We start from the raw sequence: 26,637 nt of genomic DNA on the forward strand, positions 1-26,637 counted from the left end.
ATACAGTCAGACAAAGTCTATCAGGCAGCAGCTCAGGGACAAGATGATGGTGAACTAACCGATTTGCCTAAGCCTCCCCTTAGGAGACGGGATGAGGATGCAGACTTGGAACACCAACGCCAACCCCCTCTCCCCCGGGTAGTCCTGTCTCATCCTGAACCAGGAAGCAGGTACTGATGGAGCCCCTGCAGGAGGCAGTGGAACCTGATGGGAATACAATGTTGATTAGAGTATCTTACTCTACTGCTGACCTAGATGCATTGTATAACATTGCCAAAAATTACCGAAGTGATCCAGCAGGTACCGATGAACGCTTGCGACTCATAATAAAACAGCATAATCCAGATTGGGCTGATATACAATTACTATTGGGTGGACTAACAGACACGGTGTTGGGGTTTTAGTTTAGTCCTAGTTTTTTTCTGTTAAAGGAATTTTTCCCATATGCATGTTGCTAGGAGATAAATGGCAGTACTTAAGAGAAGATGACTGTACTTAAGAAAGACAAAAGGGCCTGTCCAGACTTTTGTTTTTCACCTGGTTGTCAGTTCAGTTCGCTCTCAGCGTCTGGAGAGAGAAGCCGCGGAGAGAGGAGCTGCTGGTTCCCGTTTTCGGCGTCTTTCCTCTCTGCTGGAAACAACACCGGGATCCCAAGGCTGCTTTCCCTGCCCTGCTGGAGGCTGGGGCTGGGGCCGCCCTGCACCGCTGCTGTTTCGAGCCTTCGCTACCCTGTAGCCGTGCTTGTCCTGCCTGCCTGGAGCCCCGGGGGGTTCCCCTTTTGGATACATCTCGTCTGCCACCCAGGATTTGTGTTTGTGCCTGCCGCTCCGGCCTTGCCATTTCCAGCCTGCTGTTCCAGGAGTCCAGGACCGGCTGCCCAGGGTTTGTGAAGCCTTTGTTCCACCCTTCCCCGGGATCCCAGGCTGCCAGTGCCGCGTGTTCCCCGAGCTCGCTCCGGAGCGCCCCCTGCAGCCGCGGGGGAACCATCGCACCCACCCTGCTCACCGGGAGCCGCCAGCAATCCCTGCTGGCTGCGAGCGGAACTGCACCTGAGGGGGAGTAGCCTGACAGCCGAGAAGGCTGGGACTGGGTTTGTGTTTGCTGTTATTGTCATAGTTGTTGTTGTTTTGTTCGACTGGTTATCTATCTATCTATCTATCTATCTATCTATCTATCGTAAAGAACTGTTATTCCTATTTCCCACATCTTTGCCTAAAGACCCTTGATTTCAAAATCATAATAACTCAGGGGGAAAGGGGTTATATCTGCCACTTCAAGGGGGGCTTCTGCCTTCCTTAGCAGACACCTGTCTTTCAAACCAAGACACATGGAGAAACGGTTAGTTTTGAAAAGAAGCAAGAGACTTGGCAGAGGACCATTACAAAAAGCAACAATTAGATGTAAAAGATTACTTCCCACTCCAGGAACCACACTGGAGTCCAAATAGAACAGCCGAATTAGAGAAATTAAAAAGTTATCAAGAATGGATAGCAAAAGGGGTGGAAAAGGCTATTCCCAAGACCCTAAATTGGTCAGCTTTGTATGCAGTGAAACAGGGTCCTTCCGAGTCACCATCCAATATCCTGGATCGTCAGAGGGACACAATGCGCCGTAATATATCGCTGGATCCTGAGACAGAGGTAGGGGTACGCCAGCTAGTATCTTTTTTTCTCGGACAATCCACAGGAGATATCAGACGTAAATTGCAAAAAACTTCAGGGACCAGAGGGGAGGAACCTGGAAACTCTATTAGATGCAGCTTGGAGGGTATTCAGTAATCAAGAAGAAAGTCACAAGCAAGGGATGAAGAAATTAGTAGCAGTAGTAAGGGAAGGAAATAGGGAAAAACCTAGACAGGGACCCCCCAGACAAGGACCTCCCAGACAGGGCCCACCCTGGCTAGGTAGAGACCAATGCGCGATTTGCAGAAAGTTCGGTCATTGGAAAAATGAGTGCCCAGAAAGAAGACAAGAAGACCGCCAGAACAGAGGAAACCGAGAAAGAAGGAGGGTGGTTGCACGTGTGAAAGAAGATTGAAGAGGACCAGGGGATTCTACCCTAGCAGATCCACTGGTTATAATGAAGCTAGGGGAAAAAGAAACAGAATTTTTGGTCGATACAGGGGCAGCATATTCAGTTTTAAATAAAGCTTTAATGCCTGTGAGGGATGGCTACATTGTGGTACAGGGAGCAACTGGTCAATCTGAAAAAGCTTATTTTTGAAAGCCATTGAAATATAAAATTGGGAAACAACGGGGCATTCACAAGTTTTTATATTAACCCAATTCTCCAAAAGCACTTTTAGGAAGAGATCTATTGGAACAATTACAAGCAACCATTACTTTTAGGAATGGGGAAATTATTCTGGAGATAAATGACCAACAATATGTGGAAATACTGAGCCTAATATTAACAACGAAAGGCTCTGCAGAGGAAAATAGAGAAGAGATAATGAGTCAACTGTTCCCAGGAGTCTGGGCCACAGCTGTACCTGGGAGAGCCAAAAATGCAACCCCAATACAGATCAAACTCAAAGAGGGAAAGCAACCAATTAGAATTAAACAATATCCTCTCAAAAGGGAAGACAGAGAAGGAATTAGCCCAGTAATTGAAAAATTCTTACAGTTAGGACTGTTAAAAGAGTGCCAGTCTGATTTTAACACTCCCATCTTGCCTGTCCATAAACCTGATGGGTCATACCGGGTGGTAGCGGATCCTTACACTCTATTAACATGGTTAACACCAGAGCTAACTTGGTTTACCGTTTTAGATTTAAAGGATGCCTTCTTTTGCCTCCCTCTCCATGAAGTCAGCCAGAAAATTTTTGCATTCAAATGGGAAAGCCCTAAGAGTGGGGGCAAAACCCAGCTCACATGGACGGTGTTGCCTCAGGGATTTAAGAACAGTCCCACCCTGTTTGGAGAACAGCTCGCAAAAGATGTAGAGTCCTGGGAAGCCCCACCAGGAGAAGGGAAGCTATTGCAGTACGTGGATGATCTCCTAATAGCTACCCGAACAGAGGAAGCTTGCACAGCCTGGACGGTAAGCCTCTTAAACTTCCTGGGACTTCAAGGGTACAGGGTATCCAAGAAAAAGGCTCAGGTGGTGAAACAGAAAGTGATCTATCTGGGCTATGAAGTCAGTGCTGGGCAACGAACTTTGGGGCAAGATCGCAAAGAAGCGATATGCCAAACCCCAAAACCCCAGACAGTGAAAGAGTTACGGACTTTTCTGGGGATGACAGGATGGTGCAGATTGTGGATTTACAATTACGGGCTGCTCATGAAACCACTATACGAGCTCATTACAAAAGAAAGCAGAGATCTCCAGTGGACGAAGGAGGCCACACGGGCCTTCAATCAGCTAAAGAATGCCCTCCTGTCAGCTCCAGCTCTAGGACTTCCAGACGTGAGTAAGCCATTCTTTCTATTTTCCCATGAGAAACAAGGGATTCCCTTGGGAATACTAGCATAGGACCTGGGCCCATACCTACAGGCATTTGCTTATTTCTCTAAGCTGCTAGATACAGCAGCCAAAGGATGGCCTGGGTGCCTCAGAGCCATTGCAGCAGTTGTGCTAAACATCCAGGAAGCATGCAAATTCACCTTGGGTCAGAAAATGACTGCGCTGGTGTCCCACATGGTGTCCGCAGTGCTGGAAGTGAAAGGCAGGCATTGGCTCTCCCCACAAAGGTTCCTGAAATATCAAGCCATCATGGTGGAACAAGATGATGTAGAAATAGTGGTAACTAACATTGTCAACCCAGCTTCCTTTCTCAGTGGAAATCAAGGGGAACCGGTATGCCATGATTGCCTGGAGACTATCGAAGCCACCTACTCCAGCTTCCGGGATCTAAAGGATACCCCTTTAGACAACGCAGAGACCTGGTTTACTGATGGAAGCAGTTATGTCATCAGTGGAAAGCGGCATGCTGGGTATGCAGTTACCACCTGCCGGGAGGTGATAGAATCCGGACCCCTGCCAACAAACACCTCTGCACAAAAGGCTGAAATAATCGCCCTAACCCGTGCCTTAGAGATAGCAAAAGGAAAGAAAATAAACATCTATACAGACTCAAGGTATGCATTTGGAGTTGTACACGCACATGGGGCCATTTGGAAAGAAAGAGGACTGTTAAATTCGCAGGGAAAAAACATCAAACATGCACAAGAAATAATGCAGCTGTTGGAAGCAGTCCAGCTACCTGAGAAGGTAGCAATCATGCACATAAGGGCACATCAAAAGGTGAGCTCAGAATTGGAAGAAGGAAATGAACTGGCAGACAGAGAGGCAAAAGAAGCAGCAAAAGGTGAGGTAACAACAACTGGAGCCTTGATCCCAGATGGACAACTTTCCCTAGAGGGTAAGCCCGCATATAACATAAAGGACAAGAAATTGATTAAAGATGAAGGGGAACCATTTAACCAAGAGGGATGGGCTATTGTTGGAGAATGGATTTATTGGGATCAATAAAGGAGCTGTGCAAGCTATTAAGCTGAAGGATTTTTGGGCCTGAGTGCGTGAGACACTTTCTGTGGGAAAGTCTCTGTGAAAAGCAAAACAGTTCCAGCCTGAGAAATTTCAGGGAGTAACGTACTTGCAGGTGTGATATCTAGGAGTATAAGGGAGGCAAGGGCAAGATTCCTTTGAACATAACAAGATTGTGGAAGACTGCCAATGTAGCCTGATTGTGTAGAAATAGAAAAATATCCTGATAAGTAAGCCCCTTAGAAGCTAACAAGCTGGTATACTATTTAAGTGCCTCGAGACTGCTAATAAATCGGAGTTTAGTTTTCAACCATATTGGCTGCTGTCCGTTCTTCCCCCCCCGCCAGGGATCCGAGCTCCCCGTCCTGCCGCGGCTTCCGACCTCTGGCTTCCTACATCTGGCGCCCGAACACGGACACCGAACACGGCACACCGAACTCGGAACACCGAACTTCGCGGAGTACGGAACTTTGGACTGGGACTGGTATTTTATTCCCGTTGCCCTGGCGGGAGCCTAATGCGGTGCCGGGGCAGCGCCGGCGGGCGTGGAGGGGTGGCCAACCTCTAGCCTGGACCACCTTAACATCGGTGGTTCGCCGCTTGGCTGCTAAAGGCTTGCCTGGACGCTGCAGTACCCTGATACTTGGGGCGCGCGGAGGCGGGGGTGGTATCAGAGTAGTCCGCGGGTTTTTCGGTTTTTAGTTCGCGGTTTGCGGTTCGCGGTTTGTCCGCGGTTTTGTTTTCTGCGCTGAGGCGCGAGTTCGCGCTGATCGCGGGTACGGCTCGCGCTGGACGCGGGTTCGCGGTTTTATCCGCGGGTATAGTTTATGCGCTTTGTGTTTTCGCGCTGAGTCGCGGGTTTGTGGACGCGGTCATGGAAACTCAGGCAGCCTTTAATGTGTTTTTACGCTTTTTAGAAAAGCAGGGAATTAAGGAGATAAACCTTTATAAGGAACTAGTTAATCCAAGATCGTTTAAAATGAAAGCTACAGAAACAAGAGCTCCCAAATCCACCTGGGGAGCAGTAATTAGTACTTTCTCAGAAGTAAAAACAGGAAAGACAGTTGCCGCGGTTGCCATAGAGACTGTAGAGAGCGGCAGCGCGAGCTTTAGTAGCTCCGGGAAAGTAACAGACGCGGGACTTACAGAGCAGCGGCCAGAGACCGCGGCGGAGTCCGGGGTAGCGCGGTCCTTCGGGCTGGCCGCGAGAAAAATCATTAAAACCACGGCAGCGCACGTTAGCTCATTGCGAGAATTACTAAACCCGACAGAGCCAGATGTTAACTCTCCGACGGCCAGAAGAGTAATGGCCGCGAGAGCGGGAGCACAGACACCAGACCCAGGGGGCGGGGCGCGGGCGGGCCAAAGAGACACCGGCAGCCCCGGTGCCCGGCCGAAAGCAGCAGCCCGGCCAAAAGCGGCAGAGGGTAACCCCCCCGCGCCGGACTGCGGGACAGCCGGCAGCAGCGCGGCTTTTACAGTTTCGTCGCCTGCAATGCCAAAGCCGGCCGGGGCAACCCGAAAACAGCCCCAAATGAAAGAGAAGTACCAACAAGTAATGCAAAAACTCATCAAAACGCTTGCTAACTTATCTATACTAAGCATTTTTCAGTTTGTCTTTACAGCAGATGTCCTGTGTTCAAAAGCATTACATCAGTATCCTACAGTTGTTAACCCCTTCACAGTTCCTGCTCTGGGAACGAACGTGGACTGCAACACTGCAGAATGTCCTGCAACAACAGGGACAAGTCATCGCTACATCACTGACCAGAGAGGTGCCCAGCAAAGTGGTGCCATGCTACAGGACCCCGAAACAAGAAAGCACAGTCAGCATCAGTTCCTGAGGGACGTGATGCCACTACCATAACAGCTGGGACTGTGAGACCTGTCCTGAGGACCCTTGAGAGAGGCTGAGACGTGGCTGAGTGAAGGAGCTGAGGACTTGCCAGATCCACCACTCTCCATAGCAGGAGAAATAATGAGACTCTGGGGCAATAATAACAGCTGCCCTGGGTGGTTGCTAGTGACTGGTGGTGGGTGTCTGGGAACTCTTTCCAAAGACAAAACTAAGAGAAATAATTGCATGAATTTTTGGGTATATTGCAAAAAGTTTTTGAGTATAACACCAAACTCAGAAGTAATGTCTTGAAATAAGAGTACATTTAAGTTCTGTTAAGTTTACGTGATGTTAAGGTTAATTTCTGTTAAAGTTAAGTTCTTTAATTTTAAGTTAAGTTTAAAGTTCTGTAGAATTTAAGTGATAAGGTTAAGTTGCATAACGTTTAGGTAGTGTTAAGGTTAATTCGTGTTAAGTTTAAGCAAAGTTAAGTTTAAGTAAAGTTAATTTTAAGTTCTGCTAAGTTAAGTTGTGTAGAGTTTAAGTGATGTCAAAGCTACGTAGCCATTAAGTTTAATATAGCCTTGCAAGTGCTTAGTAAGTTAAGTGTGTGTTATTAATGTTAGACATGTAATAATATAAAGTTAAGTAGCTATTGATCTTCTGCTATTAACCGCAGCCACGGCTGTGAAAGGTTTAGAGGTTTATGCTGTTTAAGTCTTTTAAATCATTTTTTCCCATTTTCACTAATAGATAAGTAAGTTACATCAATTAACTACATAATTATAGAAAAAGACGGTCTCAACTCAGAGGGATAGTTAAAGTTGTTAAGTTTAAAATCATAACTAGTTTTATTTGTATAGTATTCGATTACTGTAGAACTGGCAGTGTATTCACCTTGCCTCCCGATGCTTGCAATAGACAATATATAAAGTCTACATCTGTGATCCCTCCAGCTTTGCTTGCACAAAAGAAAAACGGGGAATTTGTTGGAGAATGGATTTATTGGGATCAATAAAGGAGCTGTGCAAGCTATTAAGCTGAAGGATTTTTGGGCCTGAGTGCGTGAGACACTTTCTGTGGGAAAGTCTCTGTGAAAAGCAAAACAGTTCCAGCCTGAGAAATTTCAGGGAGTAACGTACTTGCAGGTGTGATATCTAGGAGTATAAGGGAGGCAAGGACAAGATTCCTTTGAACATAACAAGATTGTGGAAGACTGCCAATGTAGCCTGATTGTGTAGAAATAGAAAAATATCCTGATAAGTAAGCCCCTTAGAAGCTAACAAGCTGGTATACTATTTAAGTGCCTCGAGACTGCTAATAAATCAGAGTTTAGTTTTCAACCATATTGGCTGCTGTCCGTTCTTCTCCCCCCGCCGGGGATCCGAGCTCCCCGTACCGCCGCGGCTTCCGACCTCTGGCTTCCTACAGGCTATTACCACAGAAAGAAAATTGGTTATTTCCTCCCATTTGCTATGGTCACTAGTAAGAGAGGAGCACCAGAAAATGCATTGGGGAGCAAATGCCCTATATAACTACTTAATTGGGAAAATTATCGCTAGAAATTTATACAAAGCCATTGTGCAGGTAACCCAACAGTGTAACCTTTGCCTTCAGACTAATCCCAAAAATACCCCCAAACCAAAAATGGGTCAAATTGGAAGGGGCCATGGGCCGGGACAGCAGTGGCAAAATGATTTTACAGAACTTCCAAGAAAAGGGGGGTGTCGATATCTGCTAGTGTTGACAGATACTTTTTCAGGATGGCCAGAAGCTTTTCCTACTAGAACCGCTAAGGCTCGAGAAGTAACCAAAGCATTACTACAAGAAATAATACCAGGCTTCGGAGTTCCAGCCACAATGTCCTCAGATAGGGAACCACATTTTATTTCAAGGGTGGTACAACAAATTAGCCAACATTTAGGCATAGATTGGGAAACTCCACACTCCATACTACCCCCAGTCGAGTGGTCAAGTAGAGAAAATGAGCCATTTGATTAAACAGCAAATTGTGAGACTAGGGCAAGAAGCTAACCTACCCTGCCCCAATCTCTTCCACTTGCATTGTTACAAATTTGGACCAAACCCAGAATTAAAGAAAAGCTAAGTCCCTTCGAAATACTTTATGGGAGACCATATGGGGTACAGAAAGGAATATCTACCCAAATTGGGGAGGAGACGCTTTCACGATCTGCTAATACAAGCAGGGATCATGATGGTTCGTTTATAGATCTCAGAGTGCAAAAGGACACAAGGGATTTCAGTATTAATCAAAACAGTGCACCTTTATTAAGTACCCACAACACGGTAATGCAATAGAGGAGAGAGAGAGAGAGAGAGATAAAGAAAAACAAAGTAAAAGAGTAGAGAGGAAGAAAAGGGGGGCAATAGCTACCAACGGATGAGATGAAGTCCTCGTGGCCTTCTGCCAATAGATTCGTCTTCTTTCCATGGGGAGATCTCGATCTCAGTTATTTCAGAAAGTCCCTTTATAGTCCTTTTCAGATGCGAGGGGCAACTGGCCAAGAGGTGGGGGAAATCTACAGCCATTGTTATGGGGCCCGTTGCTTTGGGAAACAGGTACAGGACAGGTGTACAGGACAGGTCGTACAGGACAGGTTGTTCCTTTTCGTTTCAATGAAGTCCTTCTTGCTTTGGCAACAAGAATGACACAGTCCATTGTGACCTGCACTAATTTTCCTCAGGAATGCGTACCAGTTCCCAGCGGGCACACCTGCAGGCAACACTTGGCAGACATCCCACCTCAGCCAGGCCAGGACTCCTGTGTTCAGTCTCTGTCCTTGGCGATGATCATGACGCAGATGAGGGATCTTAGGACCGTCTCTTACAGACGTTAACCACCTATATGATTGCTTTAAACAAACAGCGTAGAGAAATTGGAAAATGTGGCTGGAACCCAAAGTCGAGACTTGGATGGTCCTGTACATGACATTCAGCCTGGAGATTATGCATATGTTAAGTCTCATACAGAAAAAACTCTGGAACCACAGTAGGAAGGACTATTCCAGGTACTTCTCACCACTTACACCACAATTAAGATCAGAGAACAGAGTGCCTGGATTCACCATACTCGGGTAAAGAAGGCTCCAGAGGCCCCTTGGAAAGTGACCCCTGGTGATGATGCACTGAAATTGAAGTTTACCCGAACAAAATGAAAATGTTAGGGTGGCACGCAAGTATAACCCAGAAAATTGTTTTTTCACAGTCATAATGGTAGCCTCCAGTTGGAAAGTTATTCATAGGAGAGAAGACATATGGTCCCAAGCCTTTATGCAGTTTGCTGGACTCATGGGGAAATATTCTGATTTAAAGGATTTAAACCTGCTGACTGTGGTCATGCACGGAAATCAAGTGTATACAAAGCAAGAATGGGAAAAACAAAAAACTTGGCAACTTCAGAGAACTGTAGGACAAGAAATCAAAATAGGATGCCGACTGATTAACAGAACTACTCATAAAAAAGAAACCCAAATTAGTGTTTCAACTACTCCTACAGACAAACACCGTGAGATCTGTAGTCATTCAAGTGAAGTAGATTGTTGGTATAATTTTACATTAGTACAGACCGTTGAAGTAGTTTGTCTTTGGGCCAAGACAGTAATGGGCTCTCATTCAAATTCCAGATAAATGCCATGCCTAGGCCTACAACCTACACTGGCAATCAAATCCAAACCCAGGTCACATCACTTAAACCTGAACCAAAGATTTATGAGATTGGCCCCTATGTAGTGAGGAACACAGGCCAGCAATTATTGCTGTTTAATCCAGAGTGGTCTCTTAAGCGTGTAGAACTACTAATGCACAGTAATATTTCTGAGATCCAACCAGCCTGCTCCCCTTTAATTCAAACATCCTTTGAAGGGTGGACAGCATGGTTGCAGAAGTAAACCCCCCTCAAAGGCAGAATGCAGAGAGACCTGACTGGCATGCTGGGAACAGGACTGGGAGTTATAAATGGAATTGATTCAGAGATACTGATGAATAAATTGGCCACAGCAACCAGTGACCTGACCAAATTAAAACAGCCCCTACAATCCTCCCTATTAGCATTGGGAAACAGTCAGTGGCAAGTCTCAGAAATACTCCCAGATTTCACAAAGACCAGCGACCTGGACCACAGACTGATATTAAACACACTTGGCACAGCTCAAGACAATGTATCATTAGCCCTTAGCTGCATACAAGCCCAATTATGGATGCAGTCAACAGCTTTCTTAATTATAAGAGAAGGAAATGAAGATGTTTTCCCTATTGAAATCTGAGAAGCTGTTTGGAATAATGCTACTAAATTAGAAAGAAAGCTCCAATCCTGGTGGACCTTCGTAAATTTCTCCTATGACCCAATGACTAACATATCTACTGCCTTTGTGCTTACTATACCTAATGCCACAGTTTATGTAATTCATCCTATTGTTGCATTGGGACTAAACTATAAAGGAACAGTTTTTTACCCCTCTGAACACAAAGTATGGGCTCGAATGGTAGGAGAAAAATGGCAAACGGTAAATTTAGAATCTTGCATCACACAGGAACAACAAGGGTTTATCTGTGAAAGTAATACACTTGATGCTAAAGACGTATGTCTTGACATGGAACAAGGCATTTGTCACTTCGAGATCCACCCAGACACTCCACCGAAAACTGTACTTGTATATATTGGTCAAGGCTGTCTGTGCTTAAGAACTATCTGCACTTTTATGATGATAGATGACACTAATATAAATGTAGTTGCCAGGAATCACTCTAATTTTTGTATTTGTAATGTAACCAAGATTGATGGGTGTGACTTTTTGTATTTAGCACTAGTTGTGTCTCATCAATTGATAACGTCTAACTACACCATATACCATAAATTGCTACCCACACTTATTGGGATGGACCTCACATAAGTAAAGCAATTAGTGAAACATCAGGACCGAATTGAGATTTTAGAAGAAATCCAAAAGAACAGGAAAAAGACCTTAGTCACCATCCATCATTACACACAAGAAATAAGCAGAATCTTGCAAAGACTAAAACAAGATGCAAGTCATAACTGGTGGGACGCGCTTTTTGGGTAGTCACCTACTGCAACTGGCATTCTGAATAAGTTATGTCACCCCATAATTGTCTTATTAACTTTGGTTAGTGCTTGCCTTATGTTGTCTATTATGTTGCTTGTTTGGAACTATAGAGTACTAAAAAGGTTATCAGTTTTAACTACTCTGTCAAATGCACATGGGAAAGCATTAAGGGATGCTTACCGTAGAAAATTATTAGGAAAAGAATTTACTAACTCTATAGAAAAGGGGGGACTGAATCAGGGGGGATGGGGAAGCAGCAGTTAAATGATTTGCTAAGAAGTTGTTTGTCAGAAGCAATGCATACAGCTTGCTCAACACTTATTGTGCCTACCAAAGCAGGATGACAAGATATAAGACTATTGATAAAGGGAAGGAATCTTGACCAAAGATCCTGTTTTTAACTTAAAGCTAACTCAAACCAGTCTTGAAGTTTGGGCTTGGGCCAGGGACATAAAGAGCATGCACAGGGAAGCAAGGTGAAAAGTTCAGGATGAGGAAGACCCTTTACTTCATCTGAGGAAGACCCTTACTTCATTTCAGCGACCCCTGCCCACAACCACCAGACAACACTGTGCAAGCGCAACGCAGATGTAAATGACTTTTGGGCTCATTGTAATACGAGGCGAGGCTAGGTGGGGCTAGGTAATGAATATGTATAGGCATATTGGGAAACCTAATGAATATGGAGTTTGTAACCCGATATATACCAAGCTGAATGCAGCTGTCGGCACGCATGACTTTGGAGGAACTATCCCCCATGCGTCCCAGCGCTGGAATAAACATACCTACTTTACTACTTATTTCAGTAATGGAGTCTTTTCCGCATATCAAGCACAGCTCACAGAAGCCAGGTTTACGCAGACCACCCCCCCTCCCAACTGAGGGGGGAGGAGGAGGTTGTGTGTGACATAACCTCTGGTCAGAGGCACTGAACACCCATCCTCCGTTGCACAAATTGGCCCAGCTTTGGAACCCCCAACCCCACAGGCCACATCCACGGGACTTTCACGTGAGAGGCTTTGCACCACAGGACTGCACATGATGCAACAGATCCAGAGTCTGCTGAGAGAGACTTCCCCCCCTCCTCCAGGGGAACATGCCTGGACATTCCTACCTGGATCGAGGGTATATAAACCCATCGGATTCTATGCTTTTTGGGGGGACCTTCAGCACAAAGAAGACCAGCTGGAGAGGATCAACAGAAGATCGTTGGGATCCATGGAGTGGTGATATTTTCCTTATTGTCTTCCTGTCACTCTTTCTGTCCCCGCCACCTATTTTCTACCTTCCTTTCTTTCTTCCTTTCTTCCATTTGTTTTCTTTCTTTCTTTCTTTCTTTCTTTCTGTCATACATGAAATCCCTATTTGTGCTTGGTCTTTGCATATTAAGTGCTTTAATTAATTTTGAGCTTAACATTTTTAAATTGAATGTTAAAATTAACCCATCAGCCCAGGTACACTAATCAAGTTTTTATGGTCTTCCTGTGTTTACTGTATACTTTTACAAGTGTTTTAAGATGTGTTGGATGTATTTTTTTTAATGTTTTACTTGTATCTTGGTTTCAAGGCAGATTTAAAAAAAAACCCAGTTGCCACGGACAGCCCAGCCCCCATGGCCGTACCCTGTAGGCACCTGACCCTTGTCTCAACTAATATCACCCCTCTGACCAGGAGGAGCCATTGGTGGACGGAGATGGTCTGTCAAAGGGAGAGCACCAATCACCTTGAACCAAAGGGGTGGGCTGTGGGCAGACTGTGGGCGGAGCAAAAGCTATAAAAGGGAGCAAAACAGACACGCCTTTCTCATTCTCCCTTCCTCTCCAGCTTGCTAAGGCAGTGCTGGAGAAACCTACCCCTTTTTAGGGGCTTTTAGAAATAGATTTCTTTTTGACCAGCCTAGACTGCAAGTTTGTTTTTTTTTTTTTTTTTCTACCTGAGGTTCAGAGCTGCCTTAAGCCAAAAGCTCCTGAATCCCTGCGCTCCTGGGGCATACCTCTTGAGCCACTAGGATCCCAAATTTTTATATTTTGTTAGTTTTTGCAATTTTTCAATTTTTCTGTTTTAATAAATTGTTTTAATTTCTACAAAGAGTTGTCTCATTCCTCACAACTCTTTTGGGGGCTCCACCGGGATCCTATTTTTGCCCTAAAATCCAGGTATTTTGGTTAATTTTACTATTTTTGAATTTTTGCAATTTTTTTTGGTGTTTTTCTCCTTGGATTTTCTGGGCTCCCACAAGGATTACTGCAGTAGAGAAAGGACACCTCCGGTGGAGAAAGACTTGTGGTAAGGCTTGAACCCTTCTTAAAGGGAATTTAGTTAGGGGCTTACCCTTTTTAAGGGCTACTAGTTTTTGGGGAACCTCCGAGTGGAATTCTTTTGTGAGAGTGTGTGTGGGGGGTTGGCCGCCCCCAGTGTGTGTGTGAGTGTGCTTGAAAGGGTTCATTTTTAAGGGCACCACGAGGGATCACCCTTTTAGAGACACAGAGGGGAAGATCGAGTGTGGTGATCAGCCTTTCTGGGGGGAGGTTTCCACGTTTTAGGGGTGTGCGCAGCCCCAAATTCATTTTTATTAGTGTCTCAGTCTCCTCGGGTCTAGAACTGAGGAGAAACCTCATTTTAAACCCCTCTCTTTTTCTTTTCGCCGCTTGGTCGGCGGCCATTTTGAAATTTCGCGCCGCCACGTGGTCGGCCGCCATTTTGAAATTTCGCGCCGACACGTGGTCGGCCGCCATTTTGAAATTTCGGGTTTCGGCAGGGGCAGCCGCCATTTTGTGTCCCTTTAATTTGAACTGCACCCCTTTGCTGTTCTAAGTGCATGTGTGAACTTGTTTTAGCTGCACTCTTGTGGTCAGTGCTATCTAGCACCTTTATACTTCCTGTTAGTTTGGAGTGTTTGGGTTATTGGATTATAGTTGTAATTTGCTTTATCTGCTTTAATCATAAGACACTACTTTGATATTTTGAATTACTGTTTGTGTTATTCATTATAATCTTTTTCCTTTAATTCGGTTATAAATATTTTAAATTTATCTCTCCTTTGCTAATAAAGACAACTCCTGTTTCTTAAGTATTATATATATATAGCCATCTAAATTTCAGTTATACTTTAACCAATTTAAATATTCACTAATTATTCTTTTTATAATTAAAATTAATTTTTCTTGCAACATATTTGTTTCTCACCAGCCTACCATATTTAATTTTCCCACAGATTCGCCATCATTCATTCCCTTATATATCTACTAACCCTGCTTGCTTTTCTCTACATTAGTTGTATTGTATTTTATGCTTATAACTTTATTATCATTTTTTTTATTGTGATAGTGTATTAAATTTAGGTTATTTTGTAATATTATTTCCTTATGCAATATTTTAATTGTTTTATATAATACAATACTTTGGTTTATTTAATTAAAAAAAAAATAAAAAAAAATAATAAAAAAAAAATTTCTTCTGCACTAGCTACTTGTTTGCTTCCCAGTAACAAAATGGGACAAGCGAATAGCAAAAAGAAAGACCTAATGAAGAAATACAAAATCTTCCCAGAGAGTCCATTAGGACAAATGCTCCTAAAGTGGGAAGAAAATCTTTTAACTAAAGAAAAAGACCAGTGCCAAATGATTAGGTACTGTGTTTTTAAGTGGCCAAAACATAGAATTAACAAAGATGGTCTCAAATGGCCCAAGTATGGGTCTTCTGAAAAATGGCTTTGTGAGGCTTTGCATTCTTATGTACATTACAAAGCTCCAAAACATTCTGATGAATTAGACTATGCTAAAATTTGGTTAAATTATTGGCAAAAACAAAATGAAGACCAAGGCAAGAAAATAGAATTGGAAGAGGAAACTAAATCTAATTCAATTGGACTTAATAAAAATTCAAACCAAATTTTTTCCATTGCAGAAGAACACAAACAGAAAGAAAAACAAAAACCTAAATTAAATAAACCAAAGTGGGACCCCCTAGACTACCTTCCTCCAGTAACTCCTCCAGAAAGGAGGGTCCAAATTGAACAAGAAAGGGTCCTTCCTTCATCAAGCCACCCAATCGAAAGGGACTCAGAAAATGAGAATGAAAGTGAAAAAGAAAATTCTGTTCCTTCCTGCTCTCACAAAAAGACAACCGGACAAAGGATTTCTTCTAGCCAGGATGGCCCAGCATCTTGCACTAGAAAGAAATCATTTAAAACACCTGACTGTCCCACCTGCCTTAGCACTCCCCATGAGTCTAAAATTTTACCTCTTAGGGAGGTACCCATGGGAAATGCTCAAGGAGGAATTGGTTATGTAGTTGTACCTCTAGCTTCATCTGAGGTACGGGAATTTAAAAAGGAAATGAAAAGCCTGATGGCTGACCCCATTGGTCTAGCTGACCAATTTGATCAATTCCTCGGCCCTAATATTTATAATTGGGGAGAGATACAATCCATCCTTCACTCCTTATTCACCATTGAGGAAAGAAAATTGATTAGAGCTGCAGGAGTGACAGTCTGGGACAGAGAAAATAATTCTAATCAGGGCCCAATTGGAGAACAAAAATTACCACTGACAGACCCTGAATGGAACCCAAATTCAGAAGAGGGCAGGAGGAACATGAAAGACTACAGAAATTTAATTATAAAAGGGATTAGAGAGGCTGTTCCTCGAGTTAATAATATGAAAAAAGCATTTTGTGGGGAACAGGAAAAGGATGAGTCCCCAACAGCTTGGATGGCTCGGTTAAGGAATAACATTCAACTTTATTCTGTCATTGACTTAGACAGTGAGGGAGGCAAAACTATGCTAAAGGTACATTTTGTGCTTCACTCCTGGCCTGACATCAGAAAAAAATTGGAAAAATTGGAAAAATGGCCAGAGAGGGAACTAGATGAATTACTGGAGGAAGCCCAAAAAGTCTTTGTTAGGAGGGATGAAGAGAGGATGAAGGCTAAAAGCCGAATAATGAATAACAGTACTAATGCTCCAATCCACAATCCTCCTACACAAAGAACTTCCCAAAGGGGCATCCCACAACAGCAAACCCAAATCTGCCCTCAGCAGCAGCCACAAGTTTGTGCTTGCAATATAAAATCTACCACAACTGCTCAAAGACCTGAGAGGTTAATTTGCACATACTGTAATAAACCAGGCCACGGGCAGTGGTACTGTTTTAAAAAGCAGAGAGATCAAGGAGTCCTTCAAATGGAGGGACAAATTTTGAACAACTGAAGGGGTCAGGGGCTTTATTCTCTGGGGCAAAAACATCTTAAAGAGCCCTTGATAAAATTAGAAGCTGGACCCCAGAGACAACAAGTGGAGTTTTTAGTGGACACAGGTGCTGAAAGAACCTGTGTCACTGAAACACCTCCAGGATGTTTTATTTCTCAAGATACATTAGATATATATGGTGCTAATGGTGAAAGCTTTGCTGTTCCTGTAATTAAAAATGTAACCCTTTCCATACAAGGACGTACCCATACAGGGGATGTGCTATACCTACCTCAAGCTGGGATCAATCTTTTAGGACGTGACTTCCAAATACCTCTGAGGGTTGGGGTGGTACCGCAAGGTGGAAAAATGACCACTAAATTGTTTGTTTTATCTTTAGTAGATGAGCAACACATTGACCCGGTAGTGTGGGCCAAACCTGGCAACCGGGGAAAAATGGACATCACACCTCTAACAATTGAGTTGCTCCCAAATAGCCAGCCAGTACGTGTACCACAATATCCCCTCTCCAAGGACAAAAGAAAGGGCCTGAAGCCTGTTATCATGGACTTATTACAAGATGGAATTCTTGAGACCTGCAAATCCAGTTACAACACTCCAATTTTGGCTGTCCAGAAACCAGATAAGTCATTCCGGCTTGTACAAGACCTGCGTGAGGTCAATAAGAGAGTCCAAACCAGGTACCCACTGGTGCAGGACCCCTATACACTCCTGAGTCGGGTACCCCCAGCACATGCCTGGTTCTCTGTTATTGACCTTAAAGATGCTTTCTGGTCATGTCCTCTAGATTCTCATTGCAGAGACATCTTTGCATTTACCTGGGAGGATCCAGACACTGGACGGAAGCAGCAGCTGCGCTGGACTCGCCTGCCTCAAGGTTACACCGAGGCACCCACACTCTTTGGCCAAGCGCTAGAAGATTTGCTAAGTTCCTTTTCTCCACCCGAAGGGATTCAGGTAACTCAGTACGTAGATGACCTGCTCCTCTCTGGGGAACAGGAGTCTACGGTAAGAACTGCTACAATTCAGTTACTGAATTTTCTAGGGAGGAACGGGCTGAGGGTGTCAAAACCTAAATTACAATTTGTGCTACAGGAGGTGAAGTATTTGGGACATCTAATTGGCCATGGCACAAAAAAACTCAGTGCTGAAAGAGTAGAAGGAATCCTAAATCTACCACCTCCAACTTCAAAACGAGAAATCCAGCAATTATTAGGCCTATTTGGATACTGCAGACTGTGGATTGATCAGTATTCACAATCTGCCAAATTTTTATATGAAAAACTAATGGAAGAAGAACCTTTTAATTGGACTAATTCAGACACACAAAAATTACAAAATCTGAAAGAGAAATTAACAAAAGCACCTGTTTTAAGCCTTCCTTCACTAGAAAAACCCTTCGATCTATTTGTTAATGTGGAGAAGGGAGTTGCCTATGGCGTCTTGACCCAGGAGTGGGGAGGAATCAGGAAGCCAGTTGCTTTTCTTTCCAAATTACTAGATCCAGTGTCCAGAGGATGGCCCGTCTGCATCCAGTCCATCGCCGCAGCAGCCGTTCTGGTCTCGGAGAGTCAAAAACTCATTTTTGGTGGAGACTTGACAGTGCATACACCACGCTCAATCAAAACCATTTTAGCTCACAGGGCTGCAGAGTGGTTAACTGACCCAAGAATAGTCAAATATGAAGCCATTCTCATGCACTCAGACCACCTGCGGCTAGTTGCGTGTACACACCAAAATCCAGCTCAATTTCTTTATGGGACCCCATCAGAAAAAGAAATTGAACACAATTGCATTGAGATAATTGACATCCAAACAAAAGTCAGAGAGGACCTGGTGGACTGTCCCCTCAATGAAGGGGAAATCCTCTTCATTGACGGGTCATCTCGAGTGGTGGATGGAAAACGATGCTCTGGCTATTCAGTGGTCGATGGACACCAAATGTGTGTGCTAGAAAAGGGCAGATTGCCACCGACCTGGTCAGCTCAAGTCTGTGAGCTCTATGCCCTAGAAAAAGCACTCCACCGACTAGCAGGAAGCATCGGGACCATTTACACTGACTCCAGATATGCTTATGGCGTAGTCCACACCTTTGGAAAAATCTGGTCCGAAAGGGGGTTCCTAAACACCAAAGGGAAAGATATCCTACATAAGGAATTGATCCTAAAAATTCTAAAAGCACTGCAACTGCCTCAGGTGATCTCAGTGGTGCATATTCCAGGTCATCAATCGGGAACCACAAAAGAAGCTCGAGGGAACAACCTAGCAGACTTGGCAGCAAAAGAAGCAGCAGTGGAAGAAGAGGTAAAAGTGATGGAAGTGAACCAACTTCCAACTAACACCACCACATCTGACACTATTCCACAAGCTAACATTTTACCCATGCCCATTTTTACTGACCAGGAAAAACAAAAATTAGTTTTAATTGGTGCTAATGAGGATTCTCAAGGCCGCTGGTATTTACCAGATAAACGCCAAATTTTAAACAAAAATTTAACCCGAGAAATTCTACAAAATATCCACCAAAGCAATCATTGGGGTTCAAAGGCTCTAGCGGATCACTATCTCAGAACCTTTGGATGCACTGGTGTTTATGAAATAGCCAACCAAATAACCCGGGACTGTGTAATCTGTCAAAAAGTTAACAAAAAGGTAATGAAAAAGAACACGGGCGGAGGAATTGAATTAGCAATCAGGCCTTTCCAAAACATTCAAATTGACTTTACAGAAATGCCTCCTGTCCAGAGGTGGAAATACCTATTGATAATCGTTGATCACCTTACCCACTGGGTGGAAGCTATTCCAACTGTCAATGCAACAGCCCAGACAGTGAGTAAGGTGATCCTCGAGCAAATTATCCCCCGTTATGGGATAGTCCACCGCATAGATTCAGATCGAGGTACTCATTTTACCTCCCAAATTGTACAACAATTGGCTCAGCAATTAGGAACAAATTGGAGATTACACACCCCGTGGCATCCACAGAGCTCTGGGAGAGTGGAACAGATGAACCAGACAATCAAGAACACCCTCACAAAATTAATGCTGGAAACAAAATGGACCTGGGTAAAATGCCTTCCACTTGCTCTTCTTAGAATTAGGACACAGCCAAGATCTGATTTGGGTTGTTCACCATATGAGATGTTGTATGGATTACCCTACCTTGCTACACCACAAGGGTTGAATGTGAAAGAGTGTGGAAACACCAATGTACAACAATATGTACAGATAATTGCCAAAAATCTAGAGTTGCTAAGGGAAAGAGGTTTTCTACCACAAACTCCCCCACTTGATTTTAATTTACATCACATCAATCCAGGTGACTGGGTGTTAATAAAATCCTGGAAAGAAAAGTCATTAACCCCATCCTGGGAAGGTCCATTTCAGGTCCAGCTAACCACTGAAACAGCTGTCCGGACATTTGAAAAGGGCTGGACGCATGTCAAAAGGGTGAAGGGTCCAGTAACACCACCAATTGAAGAGAAGAAACCTCCAGACAAACCATCAAACTAAACACCCTGTTTGAAAGCTCCACTCAGCATCCCTCACTCCAAGTTAATAAAATCCTGTACTCCCAGTTCTTCCCCAGTTATACCTCAGTAATAAGTGCTAGCTACAAGTTGTTAAACTAAGTTGAAAATATTTTGCTGTTAATTCTGTTCTTTGTTATTCCCTTTTACAGATTCTGCCTTCACACAACCATATTGTCACATCAACTGTATAGTAAGGCTCCATTTGAAGCCAGCATTCTCTTCCAATAACAGTCCAATCAGACTCCAAAATTATGGGCACGATAACTCTAATCTTTGACAAGGCCAACCCTAAAATAACCATGAGTTTCCAGAAGCCTGAGGTCACTGAAGAACCATCTGAAGGTGAGATGCCTAAAGAAAGGACGAAAGAAGCAAAGATGACAACCCCCACCAGCAGAGGCAACCCAAATGCTGACAGCTCCTCTCGGGTATGCCTAAAGGGGAAAGTGAGCAACATCCTGCTACTGAGTGTCATCTGTCTCTGGGTCCTCTGGCCTCCCTTTACACAAGCAGCCGACAGCCGCTGTAACAGATGTTACAAGACTGTGTACCAGGCAGAAGGAGGCTCATTCCAAATTCGACACTTTTTCCGAGCACATACTTATGTTAATCCATCTTGTTACAACATAACAAGGTTGAGTATCTGCTCAGAAAAAGGTCACAAGTACTGGATTGGCAAAAACATTGGCACCCAAATACATAAGCAGAAGGGAGAGTGTCCCTCCCAAGACGATTGGCTCTGTTTCAATTTTAGATACATAACCAAGACAGAAGATTTGTTAAAAAGAAAGACCTATGACACTGACCTGATCCAAGAGGTGGTCATAGAAGAAAAGGAAAAACAAAAAGAAAACAATCCTTTGATGTCAAGGAAAAACTTGTTTATTGACCTGGCAGAAAGGATTGGACAACAGCTAAATTTAACAAATTGCTGGGTGTGCGGAGGAACTTTAGAATCGGAGAGTTGGCCTTGGCGGGGAGTCAGTCTTGGACCCCCCGATTTACTCCGACTGAGTAATCTCTCCCCCACAACCCGACATGACAATGAAACCTGGCTGCTAAGCAATACTGTTATTGAAGAAGAATGCATCTGGAGGAAAGGAAGAAAATTTTTAGAAGAAGTTGGTGAGACAATATGCAAAAGGTACCTGGTAACTGATGGGCAAAAACACTGGTGGATACCTCAAGAACCAGATGTATTCTGGTCTGCAGAAAAGGTTAAAAACAAAAATTGCATTTTGAATCCTGTTAAAAAACTCTGGCAGTGCTGGGATCAAGGAAATCCATACTCTGTCCTGCCACAAATTTCCAAGTACTGGATTACAGCAGCAAGTATACAACCCCACTTCTGGGAAGCACCACAAGACCTCTAGTGGATCTGTGGTAACCGAGCTTATTCCAACTTACCACCTCGCTGGAAAGGGAGCTGCACTCTTGGAACCATTCAACCAAACTTCTTCCTACTTGCTGAAAACGCTGGAGCCCACCTTGGAATCTCCCTTTATGATGAACTTTTCCGCACTAAGAGACATGTAATAGGAGGGACCCAGAGATGGGGAGAAGAAGAGTGGCCAGCCGAGAGGATCCTAGAGACTTATGGACCTGCAACATGGGCACAGGATGGGAGCTGGGGTTACCGAACTCCCATCTACATGCTAAACCGGATCATCAGACTGCAAGCACTAATTGAGGTAATCACTAATGAGACCTCTCTTGCTCTTGAACTACTTAACACACAGCAAGGGCAAACTCGAGCAGCCGTGTACCAAAATCGGCTGGCATTAGACTATTTACTAGCAGAAGAAGGTGGAGTATGTGGCAAGTTTAACACCTCAGACTGCTGCATCCATATTGATGATCACGGCGAAGCCACCACCAAGATTACCCAAAACATCAGGAAACTAGCCCATGTTCCAGTGCAGAAATGGCAGCCTTGATCACTTCTGAATGGTGGGAAAATATTTTCCAAGGACAATGGTGGAAGAAAGCTTTAATTATTGTTGGACTTTCCCTTACAGGACTTATTTTTCTCCCTTGTTTAATCCCTTGTTTCATCCGTCTAATCACCACTGTCGTCCAAAGCATGCCACTGATCCAGGACCTTCAAGGACAACAGCAGCGTCCACCATTCGCTCAAAAGATTATGCATATCAATAATAGTAACAATAAGAAAACTAGAAAGGAGAGAAAAATTGCCCAGCAAGTGTGGGACAGTTTTAAAGAGCTTGAATCTATCCCTGAAGAGTTATCCACCTCCACTTAAATGCAAAGACCAAAGATGTGAGCATAAGAGAAAAAGGGGGGACTTGTCATACATGAAATCCCTATTTGTGCTTGGTCTTTGCATATTAAGTGCTTTAATTAATTTTGAGCTTAACATTTTTAAATTGAATGTTAAAATTAACCCATCAGCCCAGGTACACTAATCAAGTTTTTATGGTCTTCCTGTGTTTACTGTATACTTTTACAAGTGTTTTAAGATGTGTTGGATGTATTTTTTTTAATGTTTTACTTGTATCTTGGTTTCAAGGCAGATTTTAAAAAAACCCCAGTTGCAACGGACAGCCCAGCCCCCATGGCCGTACCCTGTAGGCACCTGACCCTTGTCTCAACTAATATCACCCCTCTGACCAGGAGGAGCCATTGGTGGACGGAGATGGTCTGTCAAAGGGAGAGCACCAATCACCTTGAACCAAAGGGGTGGGCTGTGGGCAGACTGTGGGCGGAGCAAAAGCTATAAAAGGGAGCAAAACAGACACGCCTTTCTCATTCTCCCTTCCTCTCCAGCTTGCTAAGGCAGTGCTGGAGAAACCTACCCCTTTTTAGGGGCTTTTAGAAATAGATTTCTTTTTGACCAGCCTAGACTGCAAGTTTGTTTTTTTTTTTTTTTTTCTACCTGAGGTTCAGAGCTGCCTTAAGCCAAAAGCTCCTGAATCCCTGCGCTCCTGGGGCATACCTCTTGAGCCACTAGGATCCCAAATTTTTATATTTTGTTAGTTTTTGCAATTTTTCAATTTTTCTGTTTTAATAAATTGTTTTAATTTCTACAAAGAGTTGTCTCATTCCTCACTCTTTCTTTCTTTCTTTCTTTCTTTCTTTCTTTCTTTCTTTCTTTCTTTCTTTCTTTCTTTCTTTCTTTCTTTCTTTCTCTCGCTCTCTGTCTCTCATATTTACCATCAAATAAAACCCTTACTATTGACTGCATATGGTCTCGTTTGCACCTTAGTTAGGGCAGAGGCATTTCTAAGAACCTTAACAACTGGATCTTAACACTATGTCAATTCTGTTCATGTATGTTTCCTAAAGTAAAAAGATAGTCTACATAGCTGTCATATGAAACTGATTTATGCCATGTAAGAATTATGTGGATTTAGGGGAAGATATAAATTACTATTCATATATTTCCAACAATATGTTTATGGCTACTGGTAAAATATTGGTACCTCATGAAATCCTTAGTAATTATATATACAATAACCTATTTAATGTATGCTTATATCAATTACAGTAATAGAAAATTAGGTTTTAATGGTCTTTTTTTAAGCAAATATTTAATACAGAAAAATAAGTGAAGAATTAGCTTCACTTCCATTTCAGTTGGCAGCACCACAAGGTTATACTTTTATATGCACCTACTGAGAATTCTACAGTGCTTCAATAGAAATTGCTTTCTGTGACAGAAAGCATCTAAAACAATTTATATTTATACAAAAGAGTTTTAATTTTACATTTTTTGATGTAAAAAACTGCTGCTGATTTAGGTGACAAAAAAATCACATGTACATTCTATCCTTATTGTGCAGGTTTTCTGTTACTGACTTTGGCTTTCTCATACAAGGTTATAGTATTAGATTCCAATAACATTAAACTATTACTGATATTATCATGATGATATTTTATAACACCCCCAACTGTTTCCTAAAGATAATATTGTCATACATGAAATCCCTATTTGTGCTTGGTCTTTGCATATTAAGTGCTTTAATTAATTAATTTTGAGTTAAATATTTTTAAATTGAATGTTAAAATTAACCCATCAGCCCAGGTACCAAAAATCAAGTTCCATTAACCACTTGTACACCATAAGACTTATCTTTCCTGTGTTTACTGTATACTTTTACAAGTGTTTTAAGATGTGTTGGATGTATTTTAATACTTTTTTTAGGTGTTTTTACTTGTACTTTGGTTCCAAGGCAAATTTCAAAAACCCCAGTTCTAACAGCCAGCCCAGCCCCATAGCCATTATCCTGTAGGCAAGCTCCATGGCAACCTGAATTTTAATGAAGGCATTGTAGCACCCTTATCTCAACTAGTACCACCCCTCTGACAAGGATGAGCCATTGGTAGACAGGACAGAGATAATCTGTCAAAGGGAAAACACCAATCACTTTAAACCGAAGGGGCGGGCTGTGGGTGGGCTGTGGGCGGACTGGGGCGGAGCAAAGGCACTATAAAACAACAAGCCAGATAGAGACACGCCCCTTTTTCTCCCTCCAGCCTAGCTGAGGTGGACGTCAGTGCTGGGAAAGCCTACTCCTATTAAGGAGCCTTTAGAAATTTTTTTGCTTTTGGATCAGCCAAAAGCCAGCCTAGCACTGTAAGTCCTTTTTCTCTACCTGAGGTCAAGTGCTGTTTCAGCCAGAAGATCTAAAATCCCTGCGCTTCTGGGGCATACCATCTATCGAGCCATAGGATCCCAAATTTTTATATTTTTCTAATTTCTGTAATTTTTTCACTTTTCTGTTTTCAATAAATTATTTTAATTTTTTTAACTAAGAGTTGTCTCATTTCTCACAATATTATAGGTCAATGACAGCAGAGTATTTATATGTTAACATCCCCTTCAGAGAACTGACATTAATAACAGAATAAATGTAACTTATTTGAAAAAATGTCTCTTAAAAATTCTGATTTTAAAAAACAACTATAAGCCACTTTGTCTTTGCATAGAGTTTATTTTGGAATTAAAATGATCCTGATCAGAAGATACAGGTTCTTTACCAAGGGCCAAATGCTGATACTATTCAAGTCCAAAGATACACTGACCAGGCTTTGACCCAAAGCATGAAATATTTTTTTCCCCAAACACCTCTTCTTGGACTTTAAACAAGACACAATATTGATAATTTCTCATAGTCATTAATTTATAAAGTTCATTTTGATCTAGTTTATATTTTCTCCATACTGATACACAAACTGGAAGTGGAAAGGCTAAACAGAAGGCAGTTCCTTACCAAAATCTTTTATATTGGCAGTTTCCTTAGTTTCTGTATCAGAGGAGGCTGGTGATTCTGCTCAGTGCTGTGCCCTTACTTGTTGCAAAATGATTAAAGGATCAGGGGCATGAGTCATTGATAGAATTATGGGATCAATAAAAGAACCGTACAAGCAATAGGCCTGCAAGCAAAGGTTAGTGTGAGAAACTGTCTGCAGGAAAAAATCCCTGTGTGAGAAACAGGCCTGGGAACAAGAAGGGAGTTTTGAAGAGGTGCAGCTGTGCAGATAAGATGTGCTGACCAGGAGGAGGGAGGTGAACTCTGAATTCTTTTAATCATAACATAACTAGTAAGAGTTTGCCAATGTAATCTACTTAGGTAGAAGCAGAAATGTGCTTTGATAGGTTTTAAGCCACTTAAGACTTAACAAGCTGGAATACTATATAAGTGCCTCTAGATTGCTAATAAACGGAGCTAGCTTTTATCAACCATATTGGCTTGGACTGCAATTTCTCCCCCCGCCGGAGTCCACAGACCCTTTTTTCCAACACTTACTCACATGGTTTTCAGCATCATCAAAGCCATAATAGTCTACAAAACATTAAGCAAATGAAGATAACCTGTGTTATTATCACATTGCACTTTAGCATAGATATTTAAATAATCATTATTTAGGATAAGTGAATAAATAAAAGTTCATCCTTACCTGTTGGGGTAACAGGTGTTGGCGTAAGGAAAGAGTTAAACAGAAAGCAACAGCAGCAGCAACGACAGCAGCAGCAGCATCTCCCTGGTCAGTGTGTACCTGAGACAGAACTGGATGAAGAAGTTTCTACATCAACATAGAACAGCACACCATCTCCACTATTCCATGAAGAAATTTGGAAAAGTACGCACTTCGCGCTCTACTAGCTGTGGCTTTGAAGAGAACAATAGAAGATGTCAAGAAGACTGATTTATTGTGGAACTGTGATTAAGCCTGTGCATTGTAACCAAAACAGAGCTCTTTGGAGTAGAAATATATATACTGATGCTTCTGAATAAAACTTTAGATTCTCTTGCATCTCTGCTGGTGGGTCTCGTCCCTTCATGTATCACAATTAATGTCCAGTGTTCGGAATGTTACCTCAGCTTTTTTGTAAGAGATCAAGGAACTGAAAATTATGATCTCACATCAGGCCACCTACACCTGGAGGAAAAAGCTCAATCCTGCCCTGAACTCTATGTATCCTGTGATTATGATGCCATGAAGATTTTTTGCCTTTTCTT

General features: G+C 42.8%; 1 protein-coding gene across 1 annotated transcript in view; it reads left to right on the forward strand.

Annotated features, from left to right (window-relative positions):
- The first annotated feature begins 5,720 nt into the window (after window positions 1-5,720).
- Window positions 5,721-26,637, forward strand: part of LOC138102742 (uncharacterized) — a 679,200-nt gene continuing 658,283 nt past the window's right edge. The window contains exon 1 of the transcript XR_011147509.1: window positions 5,721-6,811. The gene's annotated coding sequence lies outside the window, so the exon portion shown is untranslated. The remainder of the gene's footprint in view (window positions 6,812-26,637) is intronic.

Source organism: Aphelocoma coerulescens (genome assembly GCF_041296385.1).
Source record: "Aphelocoma coerulescens isolate FSJ_1873_10779 chromosome W unlocalized genomic scaffold, UR_Acoe_1.0 ChrW_unloc_scaf_1, whole genome shotgun sequence".
NCBI lineage: Eukaryota > Metazoa > Chordata > Aves > Passeriformes > Corvidae > Aphelocoma > Aphelocoma coerulescens.